General features: G+C 40.1%; 1 long non-coding RNA gene across 1 annotated transcript in view; it reads left to right on the forward strand.

Annotated features, from left to right (window-relative positions):
- The window catches only part of LOC141417540 (uncharacterized), an 84,624-nt gene extending 69,839 nt beyond the window's left edge, over window positions 1-14,785 (forward strand). The window contains exon 3 of the long non-coding RNA XR_012442178.1: window positions 14,641-14,785. This is a non-coding gene — a long non-coding RNA (uncharacterized lncRNA). The remainder of the gene's footprint in view (window positions 1-14,640) is intronic.
- The last annotated feature ends 639 nt before the right edge of the window (window positions 14,786-15,424 follow it).

The raw sequence follows: 15,424 nt of genomic DNA on the forward strand, positions 1-15,424 counted from the left end.
AGTGCTGTTAGCAAAAGCAGTTTCTAAGTACCTGTTATATATAGAATATATTCTCAACTATGAAAAATTCATATAAATCTAAATAAGATTGGAAATAATGTTGTAAAATATAAGTGAGTTTTGAAATGTTGGAATGGTAGTTTCATTTTTTCTTGATACTTTTTAGGCTTTTTCAAAAATTCTAATAATAAATCCATATTTTATAATCAGTAAAAAAGGCATTTAAAATCTTGATAAGTTTAATTTGAATTTTCAAATATAGATTTATCTATCAGTCTTTGAAAGAAATGAAGATAAAAGAATAAGACTCTTCCAAAAGAAAAAGAGGGGGAGAGGGCAATATAGTCATGTAGAAGGAAAGATTCTTTCAGCTTTCTAAAAGATCATGAAAGTTGCAAATATCATATATGAAGATGTTTTACACAATACATATATCCTGGCTTCTGACAAGTTGTTGAAGAGAAAGGAAGGTAACACAGAGAATCTTCTTACAAAGTGTTTTCAAGTGAGACTGAAGGAAACTTGTGGTGATGTACTCATGGGCACAAATGCTAGGCATTGTCATGTTCTTTGATGTTAGAACTTTTCAGGTACAGATCTGTTTTCATGAAAGGGTGAGCTAAACAAACTATAAACAGACATCCTGAGGTGGTGATGGTGAACTTAGGATGGGTTCAGAAACAAGAGCTAACCCTATTGTTAACCACTGTATGTCAGGCACCTTTGTAGGTGTATTATATGTGTTACCACTTTTAATCCTTGTAGCAAACTTTTAGATGTTATTACTTTCCTCATTTTATACATTAATAAACTGAGGCAAAGAATGTCAAGTAAGTTGTCCAAGGTCACAGGTTAGTGGAGAAATTAGGAATTGAATCTACAAAATATAGTTTCAGGCCTTTGCTTTTGTATCATAAGTTCACCTTCAATGTTGACAACAGCTCTGCACAATTAGAAAGGCACTGCATTTCCATAAGATTGGAAGGAGGAATTCTTTAAGAGGATGGAAAGTTGCACCTTAATAGAAAGTAGTATTATGAAAACAAATAGTTATGTTTGTTTTAAGACCAAAAGTTCTATTCAACACTCACCCATGTGATAAATATTTATTGAGACTATCCTAGAAGCAAAGTTAAAGGACTTACTCCAGAAAGACAGACAGACAAGTAAGTAAATTATATGTAGAAGTCCATGGGGACATTTAGTGGATTTATGCAGGACTTATATAATTACAAATATGTGCAGATTATTCAGACCTGAACTGGAACCACCACCTTAGCTTGCAGACAGTTCAAACCACCACCCTAGCCCAGAGATCACCCAAATTCCTCCCCAGTCATCCATTATCGGTGATCAAAAATTGCTCAGGTTTTCCCCTCCCATAAGTTACTGCAGGTTTTAAAAGCTCCTGGATACAGGAAGCTCTCTTTCTGCTTCTGCCTCAGACCTGGCACTTCATGGCCTTTTGTAGCTTTCCCCCCTAACCATCAATAAACTTTTATTATCACTCCAGTTATGTCTACATACCCTGCATGTATGCATCCATGTGGGAAATAAGAATCTGGGTTTTCTGTTTATCAGTGACAACAACATCTTCAGACTGACCACCAGAAGGAAGGAATGATTACTAAAATCCAGAAAAGACCTGTGTGGAAAAGGATATCTGATGGACACAACCTTATGTCCAGGGTGCAGCCAGTCCATGGTAGCTCCACAGGGAAGGAAAAAGTAGGTAATACCTCTTATACCCTCACTTTCCTGCCCCCTGTCAGATCTCCCCTTCCCGGAAGCCAGTAGCCAGAGAACCAGGCAGCTCTGCAGCTCTTGCTATGTCAGCCAATCTCCTTGGGCATGTAGTGTTTGAATCTGGAGGGATACCTGGAAGATGCTTAACACGGTAATCATTTACATGTAGTCCTAAAAGAGATAGAATCTGCAATGTATTCCATGTTTTGGGGATGGCTCATTATTTCTAAGTCTTGAGATAGGAAAATAAGGAAAAATACATTGTGTTCTATTTGGAACATATTTTGAAGTATATGACAAATTCACATACAACTTCCAGAAGGTGTTCAGTTATGGTGAAAGAGATGCAAAACTGGTTGCTGTCATCAGTTTATATGGGTGAGAGTTGAAACCATGGTGGTAGATGAGGTCAGTGGAGGAGGATGTGTAGAGCGATTTAGAGATGGCTAGAGGTGTGTGTGTGGGGAGAGATCTCCAATTTGTAAAGATGTGATAAAAGCAAAGGCACCCAGAAGAATTAGACTAGGGATTCCAAACCCACTCAAACCTGGCCTTTTCCTATGTGCCTGGAGTTTTGGGTTTGTATTTGCTTTGTATGGACCCCCAAGGGGGAAATGTACAGTGAATTGCGTCTTAAACTGAGACCTGAACTCCTCGGCTGGGCCTCAGAATAGAACCAGTACCATGACCTTTTTCTTCTTTGAGCTTCCTTACCTTTCTGGGACAGCATTCTTTGACTGCATCCTACCTCACAGGGTGTTTTTAAGGATAAATGAGATAACGTCTGGAAAGCCCCTGGAGAGGAAGCATTGATGTAGATAAGCACACTCTCTGGTATTTTTAGTTGGTGAGTGCTGGGTGTTCAGGATGTGCCATTTAGCAATTCCTGGAGTCTTGAAAAGGAAAGAGAAAGGGGTGGAAGGGGGGCAGGGAATCAGTGGCCTACAACAATATTGTTTTTCGAGAAATCCCTCCCACCCCAAGTGTAAGAATCCACGTCAAAGGAAACAAACACCATGTGTAGATAAAACAGGAAGGTGACCAGTTTTGCTTGCTCGCAACCAAGACAGGGAGATGCCAAAGGGCTCAGTGCCGGCTGCTTGTTCACACTAAGGGCCAGGGCTCCAATGGCTGGCTCCTCTACTGATAACCAAGTGGAGGTTAAGTGACTCTGTTCTGTGCAGAATAGCAGGAAACATCTTCATCACCCATGACTCCTCAAGAAAGTAATGAGAATGATGTGGAGGGTGTGCATTTCCTGTCAAGATCTCAAAAAAGGTGCTCACCTTCCATGAGGCAGAACTGGCATGCTGACCCAACACAAGCAAGGTTGCAGAATGACAATAGGGACCAGCCCACCCTCCAGTCCATATCTGCTTCATAAGCACAATGCGCTTTAGGCGTAATAACAGGAATCTTGGAATGATAACTTACTTGGAGAAAGGTCTTTCACGAGTTCATCCAAGTGTTTTATTAATGTTCTTTTCCTTTTTTTAGTGAGCATGTTTATTTCCCAATCTCATGCTACAGACCTGCTTCTCCTTGTGTTTGGGAAGGCAACAAACTTCTCCTGGTATGCTCCAGGATCTGAGTTTAACATTTTATATGCATCATGTCACTTAGCTCCCTATACAAGCTACAATTTAGGTATTATTGGTGCAATTTTACATGTGAGTAAGTTCAGGCAGATATCTAAGGTTGAACAGTATTAGTCACATCTGGCTCGAATTCTTTCTCTACCTAATTTATGAAGCCTGGTATTTGAGAAGTAATTCAACCTTCCCAAGGTCAGCTTTTTTGCTGATAATTTGGAGTAAATCACTTCTATAGTAGGATTATTATGAAAATTAAATGACATAGAGTAGACAAAATTTGAATGACTGCCCTGTTAAATGCAGTAACCACAAATGGCATACAACATAATTGTGACATATTTCTCAAGCTGTTTTGCCCTAAGTATCCAAGTTTATTTAGAGTAAAATTAATGGGAGAATGTAATTTTATTTCTACCTTGCTAGTTTTTATTTTCTTAAAGTAGATAGAGTATGCCCTCTGTAAATACCTACAGAAATCTCTAGAACCTGCCTTTTATGTCAGGTAAAGATGAATTCCCAATTTGTGAAAACAGTGACAAACTGAATGTTCTTTTGGGGGACTGGTGTTGAAGTTCATATCATATCCTCCAGGTGTCTCAGGTTGAGTGGTTTAGTATCAGACTAGCAATCACTCGAAAGAAAGAATTGAGAGTTCAACAATTTCTTTAGAGATGGGATAGTTTAATCACTTGAAGTCATAACACATTATCTTTACCAAGGACCCATTTGTCTCAGGTACAAATGAGGAAACTGGAAGCCAGTTCAGTCAGTCTAGCTCACATTCTTATGGTGTGCTAAGGGCAGAACCAGGATCAGAGCCCAACTTGCCTCAAACAAGGCTTTTCTTACTTTATTATAACTCTCCTTTTTGCATTTAATATCTCCTATACCTTCTCTTTGCTGATCCCTCCCACTTTTGAGCATTTTCCCCTGAAACAATGGAAAAGATCTATAAGACTACCTTGCCATGGAAAATGCTAAAAATATTTGTGTCACTTGAGTGCATTTTAGAAGCATTGTATTCAGTCTTTCAAGTATCTGCTGCTTCTCTTCATCACTAAGATTTGGATTTCTGTCAGTTCAGATAGTACAGACAGAAATTCACTTGGAGTGATAACATGAAGAACAATTTTTCCTTTTTTATATGCCAGCCTTTCCTATGTCCTCAGGATTGTCCCTCATTTAGGGAATATTAAATATTACAGTTGCTATCAAGTACAAGTGATTACACTGCCAAGAACACAACTCTGGCAGTGAGTACTTCTTACCAGTGGAGAATTAGAAAAGTGACAAGGGTTAATTCCCAACAGGACAAAAAGTTGTTGTGGTATGAAGCTATTGGTGCCCTGGGAGACACATCAATTATGTCCCTGATAGTCTGATGGCAGTGAAGACAGGTCTTCATCTGTGCCCAGAATATTATCTCCTTCTATCATTTATCCAGCCCTCTGATGTTCTTCATGCTGTAAAAGTGGAGGAAATCAAGATGCTTTCTTCAAACCGGACGTTGGAAATACTATTTATATGAAGGGTGGCAATGTTTGGGTAGAAATGAACTTTGAAAGTGAAAAGAAAAGACAGACTTGCTTAGTCTGCTACAAGTAACTCGAACCTACCCTCTTTCGAAGCTCATAGACCTCATCAGGAGAAGAGGGAATTATCAGCCTATTGAATGGAAGGGTTAGATGAGTTTTGTCTTCTTGCTAAAATGACAATTCTGGTGTCAGGTTTCATTTTGGTGATGAACTCCATTGAGGGAAGGGGCAATAGTGTCCCCATAGCCTCAAAGGCAGCCTGCAGAGAACCCGAGGGGAACAGCATGAGTGGAGGGGCAGGCAAATGTGTCTTTGCTCTCTAAGAATGGTCTCTGGTACCCAAGAGTGTCTGAGGAATCTGTGCTGCATTCCAGAACCTTTGCAACCTAGAATTATGTCATCTACCACAATGAAACCATTGGGCCAAGCCACTGTGGAATTCCAAATTCTTGATGCTAGCATTGACTTCTTGATTGATTCCTTTCTCCCACAGATTCTATGAGTATTTATGCTAGAGGTAAAATGGTTGCCCAATTTCCAACAACTGTGTATTGTCAATTTTTAAAGGGAAGAGACTGTTAAAGTTTAAGATAAAGCAACTTTAAATACTCAATGAGTTCATGTGGAATAAAGGAATGCTGATTGAACTCTGATTGTACAATTTGATTCCTTCTTTAAGACCTGGCTATTCAAATTGTGCTCTACAGATCACCAGCATTCTCATCATTTGCAAATATTAACAAAAAAAGCAAGTCTCAGGGCCTACTCCAGATTGTCTGAATCAGTCTTTTTTTTAGCAAAATCCTCAAGTGATTTCTAGCATGTTAAAGTTTGAGAAGCATTGCTCTAAGACACCGTGTCCATAGCTGGATGGTTTGCACAAAGTACCTGGTAATGTCTTTTGTGTCTGCCCAGCTTAATTGTGGGAATCTCACAGAGCTGGAAAACAGAAAAAAGTAAGTATACAGCATAAAGCCTGTTTGTATCATTTTCTGGAAAAGAAATGTAGCTTTTAAAGTAAGTTAGTAATAAATCTCATATTATTATTTATGTATCAACATGCCTGAGTTCCTTTAAAGTGTTTTGCCTTCTAGAAAGCATGGATCATATTTCAGTCTTTCATGGATATCCTCACAATTTTACATGGGAAGTGTGTATTGAATAGACTCAAACTTCTGGGTAAAAGTGGATGGTTTCTCTCATACCACTATACACTCTCTTTTTACAACACTAATCATAATCTATACCTTGTATTTCAGGGTCTATTTTTAATATTGGTCCCCTCTGCTAAATAAGGAACTATATGAGAAAAATGCAAGTTTTATCCCATTCTCTCCCATCGTGTTTGCCAAGTAAATGAAGGCACATGTGGCATACAGTTAGGTGTTTTAGACATGTAATCAAGCCAAGACTTGCCACTGTACTTTGAGGAAAAAATCCCTTTTTTATTTTATACAAGAATAATTGTAACAATCACCAACAATTCCTGGCTCTTTTGGCTCCATCACTTAGCAATTTTAAAATGTCTCTGGGCTGCACAGACATTTTCCAAAAGGGCCCTAATTTGGACTTCTCTTGCTCCATTCACCTTCTTATTCAGAAAGAAATTGCTCTCAACTCTTCAAAGTAGAAAGTCTCAGTTTCAAGCCCTGAGAACTACCAGGTTTTTTCTTTTTATTTTCTCTCAAAACTGCCTTTCTTCAAGAAAGTGGTGTAGTGTCAATTCCAAAGCATAGTCTCTGTTCCCCTAACCTCTGCCACATAACAAATAATTCATCTCCATTCTTTGCCTCTGTGTTGGCACAGGAGGTCTTCCCCTAGCCCTTGGGGGCTTTCGCTTTAAGCTGCTGTGGTGTGTGTGGGGTGTGTGTGTGTGTGTGTGTGTGTGTTGCTCTGTGTTTTGTGGTGTCTCTGCAGCAGCAGTCTCTACCAATTCGTGGGCGTTTTCTCGAACTGCTGTGGAACCACTGAGTCTCTACCAGCTGCTGCTGTTTGTGCAATTCTCTGCAAAAATGGCCTCAAGTGTTACCTTGCTGGCTCCACTTGGGGACAACCACAATGTTGAACAGGCACGAACTCCTTGACGCATGCACCTCACTTCCCTGACACCAGATAAGATCAAACTGCAGGGTTGCAATTGGTGTGACATGCTCAAGGAGGCGAGGGCCTTGGGTAAAGTTTCACTACTGCTCTCCTGTTGCACAGGCTCATTGTAGCTGCCAGTGCCCCACCCTCCACACTCCAAGAAGGGCTGGTCTCAGTGAAGAAAGGAATGGCTGAGTTTCCAGAGGGGTTGTGGGTGCATTTCAGGCACAAAAATGGGCCTAGAAAAACTTCCTTTCTAGAACCTGGCTTTCCTCTTTCATCTTCTCACCTTGGTTGTTTATTTCCATTGTTGTTTTTTTCTCCCCCATTAACAATGACAATAAGAAAACTCTTACATGCTGCAAGCATTTACACCCAGCCAGTTCTGTCTGTGCCAGGTTCCTTGCTCATATCTCATATCTCTTCATTACTTCTCTACCCTGAAAATGGTACTGTCTCTCCTTCACTCTCAAGGGGGCCATGCAATGTCACCATCCAAACCAAGGCTAGGAGAATGTGATAGGCTTGCAGACTAGTTAGCAGGGCAGGCTATGAGGCAGTATTTCTGATAGGCCTATCCACTTTTCATTTGTCATTTAATGATGTCTTGTGACTCAAAAGAGAAAAGGAACCCTTGATTGGGACAGGATTAGTTACTAATCTCATTGTGGGCAAGGACTATCTGGGTCTAATCTTTATTGCAAAAGCCATAGTCAATAAACTTAACTGACATTGCCTGACAGTGCCACACACAGGGTTAGGACTCTTGAGAATCCCTGAAACCAGGACACTTATTTGATGGATGCTGTGAACTCTTAGGCTGGTCCCATGGTAGGTAGTTTTAGAGTCTTTTGTACAGTTGAACTGAGGGTTTTTTGTTTGTTCACAAATGACAAAATATAGTAATGGGCGAAGAGAATTCCCTGGATCAGGGATACACAGTGAGCAATGACACAATGAGTAAGAAAAAAAGATATTGTGGTGAGTGAGTTATTTTTCTCCCCAACTCTATAAATGACAGCTACTCACAGCCAGTAGCTCTTTACTTTAATTCTTAACAGAAAGATGTTGAAAGACAGAAGTTGTCATGGGACAAGCAGAGGAGAGAAAATAGAGAAACACTCTTATTGAGTATCTGCAATGTTCCAGGTTCTTTCACTTTTTATGAGTTGCTAACTTTGTTTCATGGGTGTGGAATTTAAGTCTCTGAGTAACTTGCTCACAGTCACTAGGCAAATAAAGAGTAGAGGTGACAATGGGGCACTGCCAGGTGTGCCCTTTTCTTCTATGCTGCCTGTTCATGTCTGAAATGCAAACCAGGAGGTGAGGCTCTTACTCAGTCCCTTGAGTGCTCACCATCCAGGGTGTTTTGGTCTCTGGTTGTTCAAGTTCCCACCCTGTGAGTTGAACCCTCTTTTTTCAGAATCTTCTTAGACTGGAAAGTAACAGCCATTGCAAGGCGTATGTTCCACCAGCCACAGCTGCCCAAGCTCCCCAGCCTTGGCCTTCTCTTTGGCCAAGTTCACAGATGGTGAACTTTTTTATTTAAAAAATTACATTAGTTCTCAATCACTCTCTATCACTATTTAAATACACCCTGTCCACCTTCTTAGTTCCAAAGAAATCCAATAGCCAGCATGGCAGCCCCAGTGGCAGCAAGAACGAAATTAAGGGCCCCCAAACCCAAGCAGAATGATCTTCTAATTCCAAAAGAGAGGAAAAGCAGAAGAAGGAAAGGCAACAGTTTGGTAGGCTCATGGAATTGCTTTACCCCAATGCCAGTGAAGGGAATTTGGAGTTACTTAACAAAGCCATTATGCCTACATATCATTGTGCTCACCCTGGGATGGGCCTTCTAGCAAAAGGAAATCCTCATTCTGAGTTGTTCACATTACTTTCTTTTCTCCCATTCTCCTCTGACTTTTCTGGGTCAGTTCTTGATCAGCCTGTTTCACTTTTTCTAGGATGGACTAAAGATGCTCAGTTGGTGGTGTGCAGAGTGGCTTTGGGACACTGTTTATCATTACTGGGGCAATGTTTTCCAAATGCTGTTAAGTACCCACCTTTCCAGCCCCGAGCAGTAAATCAAGCTGCCTCCAAACTCCAGACTCTCAGCCCCCAAAGGTCCAGAGACTGGACCAGCTGATTCAATGTCACGAGGTTCTCTAGGGGATTTTACTTGAACAAATGATCAGAAATTAGTGAAAGAGTGAGAAAAAATCTGGGGCAGGGGGACCAATCTAGCCCTCACCCATCTTCTCAGAACACCTAACATGTTTTTGTCAGGGTTTCCTGTTTTTCAATACACAAGAGGTGACAGGAGAGAAGCCATGCACACACACACACACACACACACACACATACAAAGAACACATTCATTTTGGACTGTCTTGCAGGTCACTGTTGCCTCTTTTCCCTCCACACCCCTTCTGAGAGGAGTTGGAAGAGTTGAATTTTCTCGCTTTCAGAAACTTCCCTGGAGTCATCCTAGTGCCAGAAACTCAAAAAGTTTGGGCTAACAACAGTACAAGTTTTTTCCTGAGGATCATGGCCATTTTACTTTAGGTCAGGGTGGTTTTACTTTATTCAATTACAGGATTTCAGAGCTGGGGAAGCTCTTGGAGTCTTTTCTCTTCCAATTCTACCATTTTACAAATGGTAAACAGAAACCCTGAGAAGGGAAGAGCTTTGGCTTTCATGGAGGAAGCAGGACTTACTCACTGGCCTCCCAGTCTAATATCCCATGCCCATCAGAGCAGCCTGTTTCTTCCTTTTTATTGAGTGTAGTGTTGGGACCAGAAGGCTTTATAGCCTCATGTTCTTGTCACCTTTTCCTGCTTGTTGTTCTTGTATTCAGTTACAAATCTGGCTCTGACCCTTGCTGAAGGGGTCAATGAAAGTGACCCAGGGAAAGAGAGAGAAGTAAGTTTGGTCGTGACCCAATCAGTTCATGGTTACTAAATTTCCCAAGAAAGGAGCACTTTTTACAAGGTAGAGGAGAGGAAGTGGAGGGAAAGCAGAAGCCATAGGAAGGGTCTAGGGAAGAGGGTGGGTACCTGGCAATGGCATTAGTTCCAGGTCACATACAATCCCAGCAGCCCATGCTGAGTTCAGAATCTGACGAGAGCACAGTGGTACAGCAACGACCTCCTAAGAATGCGGAGGCTCAGGAATTCTCACAACACCCAATCACTGCCTGAAGAGGGAGGAAGAAAAGTGATGATCTGAACATTTATTAGGAATGTCTTAAAGAAATAGTGGCTCTTGAATTTTAGAACATATTTTAAAATGTATCTTTCTTACCTCAACCCCAGAGATTCTGATGCAGCTCAGCGTGGAGGCCAGGAACATGCTTTCCTTGCCTTGGTGGTGATGTCGATATTCTGGTCCATTTGTGTGTGTATTTTTTTTAAGTAAATTTTTTGTGGGAATAATTTTTAGATTTAAAAAAAGGTTGCACAAACAGCATCAAGAATTTAGTGTATCCTTTGCCTTTATCCCATTCTGTCTAATTGTTTTAAATTGACATAAGATATACATAACAATGTTTTTATGTCATTTATGGTTATATAAAGTATTTAAAAGTATACAGCTAAGTGGCCTTAAATACATTTGTATTATGTGCAACTGTTGCCATCAACCAGAACCTTCCCATATTCCAAAATGAAACTCTTTTAACACTAACTCTTCATTCTTTCCTCCTCTGAGCCTCTGGCAGCCACCATTCTGTTTTCAGTTTGTATATATTTAATTACTGTTGACATTCATATGAGGGAATCATGCAGTATTTGTCCTTTTGTGTTTGGCTTATTTTCACATAACATAATGTCTTTAAGTTTCTTTCCCACTGTAGCATGTATCAGATGCATCAGAATTCCATCCCTTTTTAAAGACTAAATAATATTTCATTGCAAGTAAATATTTCCATTTTGCTTATCCTTTCATGTATTGATGAACCCTTGGATTATTTCTACATTTGGCTATCATGAATAATGCTGCCATTAGTGTGGGTATGCAAACATCTGTTTGAGTTCCTCCTTTCAACTGCTTTCAAACAGAAGGCTTATGTTGATTTACTACATACCCACATTTCATTGTTATTCATAAGCTACAGACTTATTCAGATTTTACCAATTTTTCTGCTAAAATACAATCTTATAATAAGCATGCCAGAGATTTCTGCTGAGTCAAGGTTTGAGAACTATCGATTTGTTTTTTAAGTGACAAATTTAGTCCAGTAAAAAGCAGTACTGGATGTTGAAAGGAAAGCAGTCTTTTTTTTTTAACCATTCATTTATTCACATGTGCATATATTGTTTGGGTCATTTCTCCCCACTGCCCCTCTCCCCCACCCTCTCTCTCCAGCCTCCCTTGCTTCCAGGTAGAACCTGTTCTGCCCTTATCTCTAATTTTGTTGAAGAGAAGCCATGAGCATAGTAAGAAAGACCTAGTGTTTTTGCTAGTTGAGTTAAGGATAGCTATACAGAAAGATTCCTAGCGTTGCTTTTGTGTACAAATGTGTTACATCCCAAGTTGATTCATCTCTAACTGATTTTTACACTGGTTCCTGATCTCCTTCTCATGTTGACCTCTGTCGCTAGGAAAGCAGTCTTGACTGAGACTTGACTGTGTGCTGACTTTGCAGCAGGGCCAGTGGCAGCCTGTGGTGATTCACTGCCTTTCACTGGGCCACAGTTTTCCATCTTTTGAAGAGGAACTCTGGAGAGCACAGATGGCTTGAGAGCTGTTCAGAGTATTCCAAAAAGAAGAAAGTCTCTAGCTTGCAAAGTTATTCCCCAGGTGGGAACTTCCCAGACAGCTGCTGATGAAGGAGAGACTGGCCAATGTTTCTGAAATCTCAGCAGATTCAGCCACAAATGAAAACTTGGAAAGGAATATGAACTGGAGGTTTCTCTGCTTCTTGTTTGTCTGGCATTGCCAGAACACCATCATACAGGTGACATCTACCTCCTCTTGTCACTGAGTACAGACCAGAAGATATGTACCTTGGTTGTGATGGGTGGGATGCATGTTTTATTTGAGAACACACATTCTGATATGACAGTGGGTCACCTAAACCTTTAATGTCCTGGCTTTTGCATTCCCAAGTGAAAAAAATCTACTGTTTTTTCCCAAAGAACATGTGTTTAATTTCTCCATTTACTCACCACACACTTTTTAAGAACCATGTATGTTCCTGGCTTTACTAGGCAGTGAGTGTGTAGAAGCTGGCTAATGACCCAGTTGCTTAAGATACAAGCAGTCTGGTGAAAGAAACAGACACAGATGTGAGCACACCTGGGAGGCACGGTCATTGTTACTTAAGAATTATTTTTGCATGAAACAGAAATGGACTTGATAAAATCAGTAGTTCTTGAATTCTTTTACAACAGTTTTAGGTTCTTAAATGTTTTTCTTTTGGCAGTACTGTGTTTGAACTCAGGGACTTTGTGTTTGCTAGGCAGGTGTTCTACCACTTGAGCCATGACCCCACTCTTTTTGCTTTTAGTTATTTTGGGGGTAGAGTCTTGAGTTTTTGCCTGGACTGGACTGGACTGTGATCTTACTTTTTATGCCATTCACATAGCTGGAATTATAGACATGCACCACCACACCTGGCTTATTGATTGAGATGGGGCTAGCACTAACTTTTTGCCCATTGAACATTGATCCTCTCCATCTCTGCCTCCTGAGTAGTTGAGATTATAGGCATAAATCGTCATGCTTGGCCCAGCATTAGGTTCTTATAAAACAACATGGATGCATTTTCTGTAGAAACCAGCCCAATACAGGCTGGCAGAGCTGAGCCTCTGAAGGCAGTGTAGGGAAGAGAATTTAAAGGTCTCTAAACAGCATTACTACGTCTGCCCTGGGCATATGGTATTCTTTAACCACCCTTTCAACTCAGTCTCCCCATGGGAAAGATTTAGAAGCAAATGTAAACTGACCCTCTGGGACATTGGGGACATCTTTAGAATGCTGTTTGGATGTGACACAGGAACATGCTTTTTAGGGTGGAAAGATGGGAAACCAAAAGCAGACACCGAAGCTACTCGAAGGACATGTTAAAACAAGGAAACAAGGGGAATTTAGAGAGAGGGAGGACCTGGGCTGAAATCTGGTTTGGATTCTATTCACTCAGTGACTTGGGAAAAGCCCTAGAGGGCCCTTAACTAAGCAAAAGAGGCGGTCACGACCTCAGCATGATCATCACTACATTTTCTCAGAGAAGTGTCAATTCCTGGGGACCCCCTTGTGGCAGCCCTGACTCAGAAGGAAACTGGCCAGTTACTACAGTGTTCATCACATACCACTTCCTGAAGGACTCTGGGTTTTCCCTAGAAGGCTCTGTTCATGTACAGGCCTGCCAGGAACAGAAGGGGCCAGCATTTGGGGAAGGCCAATTGAAATGGTGACTTCTTACTCTCAGATACACAGGCACCACAAGACATAAATAAGGAATAGCAACAGGGACATGAGAAAAGGAGCAGAGCAGAACGTGTACCTTTCTGTCTGTCTTTGTGTGTACATATATGTAAACACATAAACACTGACATACCCATATGCACAGTTTCTTTATTATGTGTACCATAAAATGTGTAAATCAAAGATATTCATAGAAGTAGGAAAAACAAGAACTTCTAGAAAGAGAAGGGAAATAAATCAGTCAATGACCTAGGTCAGTTATTCCAACTTTGTGTACTCTGGGATAACAGGTATTAGGCAAAGGCCAAGTTCTTTCTGTGCTCGCATAAGATTACAAAAAGTTGAATAAAGCAAATCCAAACATTTATTGTTGAATCTCTAACAATTGTTAATAGGCTAGTGGAATTACAAATTTCTTTCCTAACACCTGTAGCCATTAAACAAATTTTGTGAAAAGCATTTTGCGGTGGAGATCTGTAGAGCACCCCTCGAGGGACACTGACCGGGCTGATCTGTCTGATGTAGTTAGTGTGTTTGAACCTTAGCACTATGGGCTTCATGGTAGGCAAGGTGATTAAAGACATGAAGAATTGTAGCTTTGTCTTTAGATAAAAGCTTATGATTTTTTCAGATTTAAGTTATAAATGAATTTTTTTGATTAGTTATATAATCAAGGAGGTTATTGACCCATATAGTGAGTTATTAATGGCTTAACTATAAATTTAAAATAATTGTTACTTATGTACTTACGATTTATTTTTGCTGTATCAATTGTTGGGTATAAGCCGAGAACATTGCCTGAAAACTAGGGTTTAAAAAAAACCAAAAAACGTTTTTTACCGGGGGAGGAGGAGAAAGACTGCTGCTTTCTGATAATCTTGTTTGATGAAAACCATTAAGGTTAGGATAACTTGAATTCCTTTTCCTTGAACAATAAATCACTTATCTGTATCTTAGATAGGAGTTTAAATTTCGTAACTTACACTTCAAGTCTGCAGACAGACTCAGAAGCTGCTTCCTGATTGAATTTCCACAAACTTTTTAAAATAGTGAAAATCATAGCAAAGTTTATTAGGAAAGGAATACTCTTTCAATAGACAAAAGCAGGCCATATCTAGAGTGAGAATGAGGATGACTTCCATAAGCTTTGAATACCAAATATGTATATGACAACATTTGGACAACCTGTCATATGGTTGAGAAGGCTGGCCTCTTCTTTCACCTAAATAAATGGTCTCCCATTCCTTCCAAAGGTGGATCCAAGGGAGCCCTGCAGACAGATTCAAAAGTTTCTCAAGATGGCATCTGGGATTTCCTGGAATGAGCAGAGAAGTGCTTGAGCCAGAATTTACAGCCTGGCCTGGATGAGAGGCCAAATAAAACCCAAAGTGAATTTAAGTATTGTTGTTATTATTATTATTATTATTATTATTATTTACTATTGGATGACAGCGAGTTTCTTAGAAAGTAAAGAAGTACAGAAAATCTTTATCACAGATATCTTATCTCCACGATGTTGTTCTTCTTTATTAGCACAAGCAGACTGAGGGGACTGTTCTAGTGAAAGTCCTGATAAGGGGGAAGTGACCACTTTCAACCTAATCTGGTGCATCTGTCATAAGATGATGAAAAAGGAGGATCTCACTATTCAGTAATCAATAACACTGATTCTTAATTAGAAGTATGGTGGTAGTTCCTATCACCTTACTCCAAAACATGCACACACACACACACACACACACACACACACACAAGCCAGCTGGTTTTGGTTCCTTTTTCGAGGGCATGTATTTCACCCAAGGTTTCTCTTTATCACAGAGTTAGAATTTACCACACGATGTTGAAACTAACTGCTTCATTGTTATCCTTTTTACCTATCTAGAAATTCCTCAAAGATAGGATCAACATGTCCTCATTTTAAAATTTTACCAACTGTGTGGTAGAAATTGATCAAGTATATTGCACATATCCCTTTAAAACTAATTCTATGAACACTCAATTCTGCTATGCCCACTGGTGAATTTGATAAGATGTTTC

The sequence above is a fragment of the Castor canadensis genome, chromosome 2 (genome assembly GCF_047511655.1).
Source record: "Castor canadensis chromosome 2, mCasCan1.hap1v2, whole genome shotgun sequence".
NCBI classification, from domain to species: Eukaryota; Metazoa; Chordata; class Mammalia; order Rodentia; family Castoridae; genus Castor; species Castor canadensis.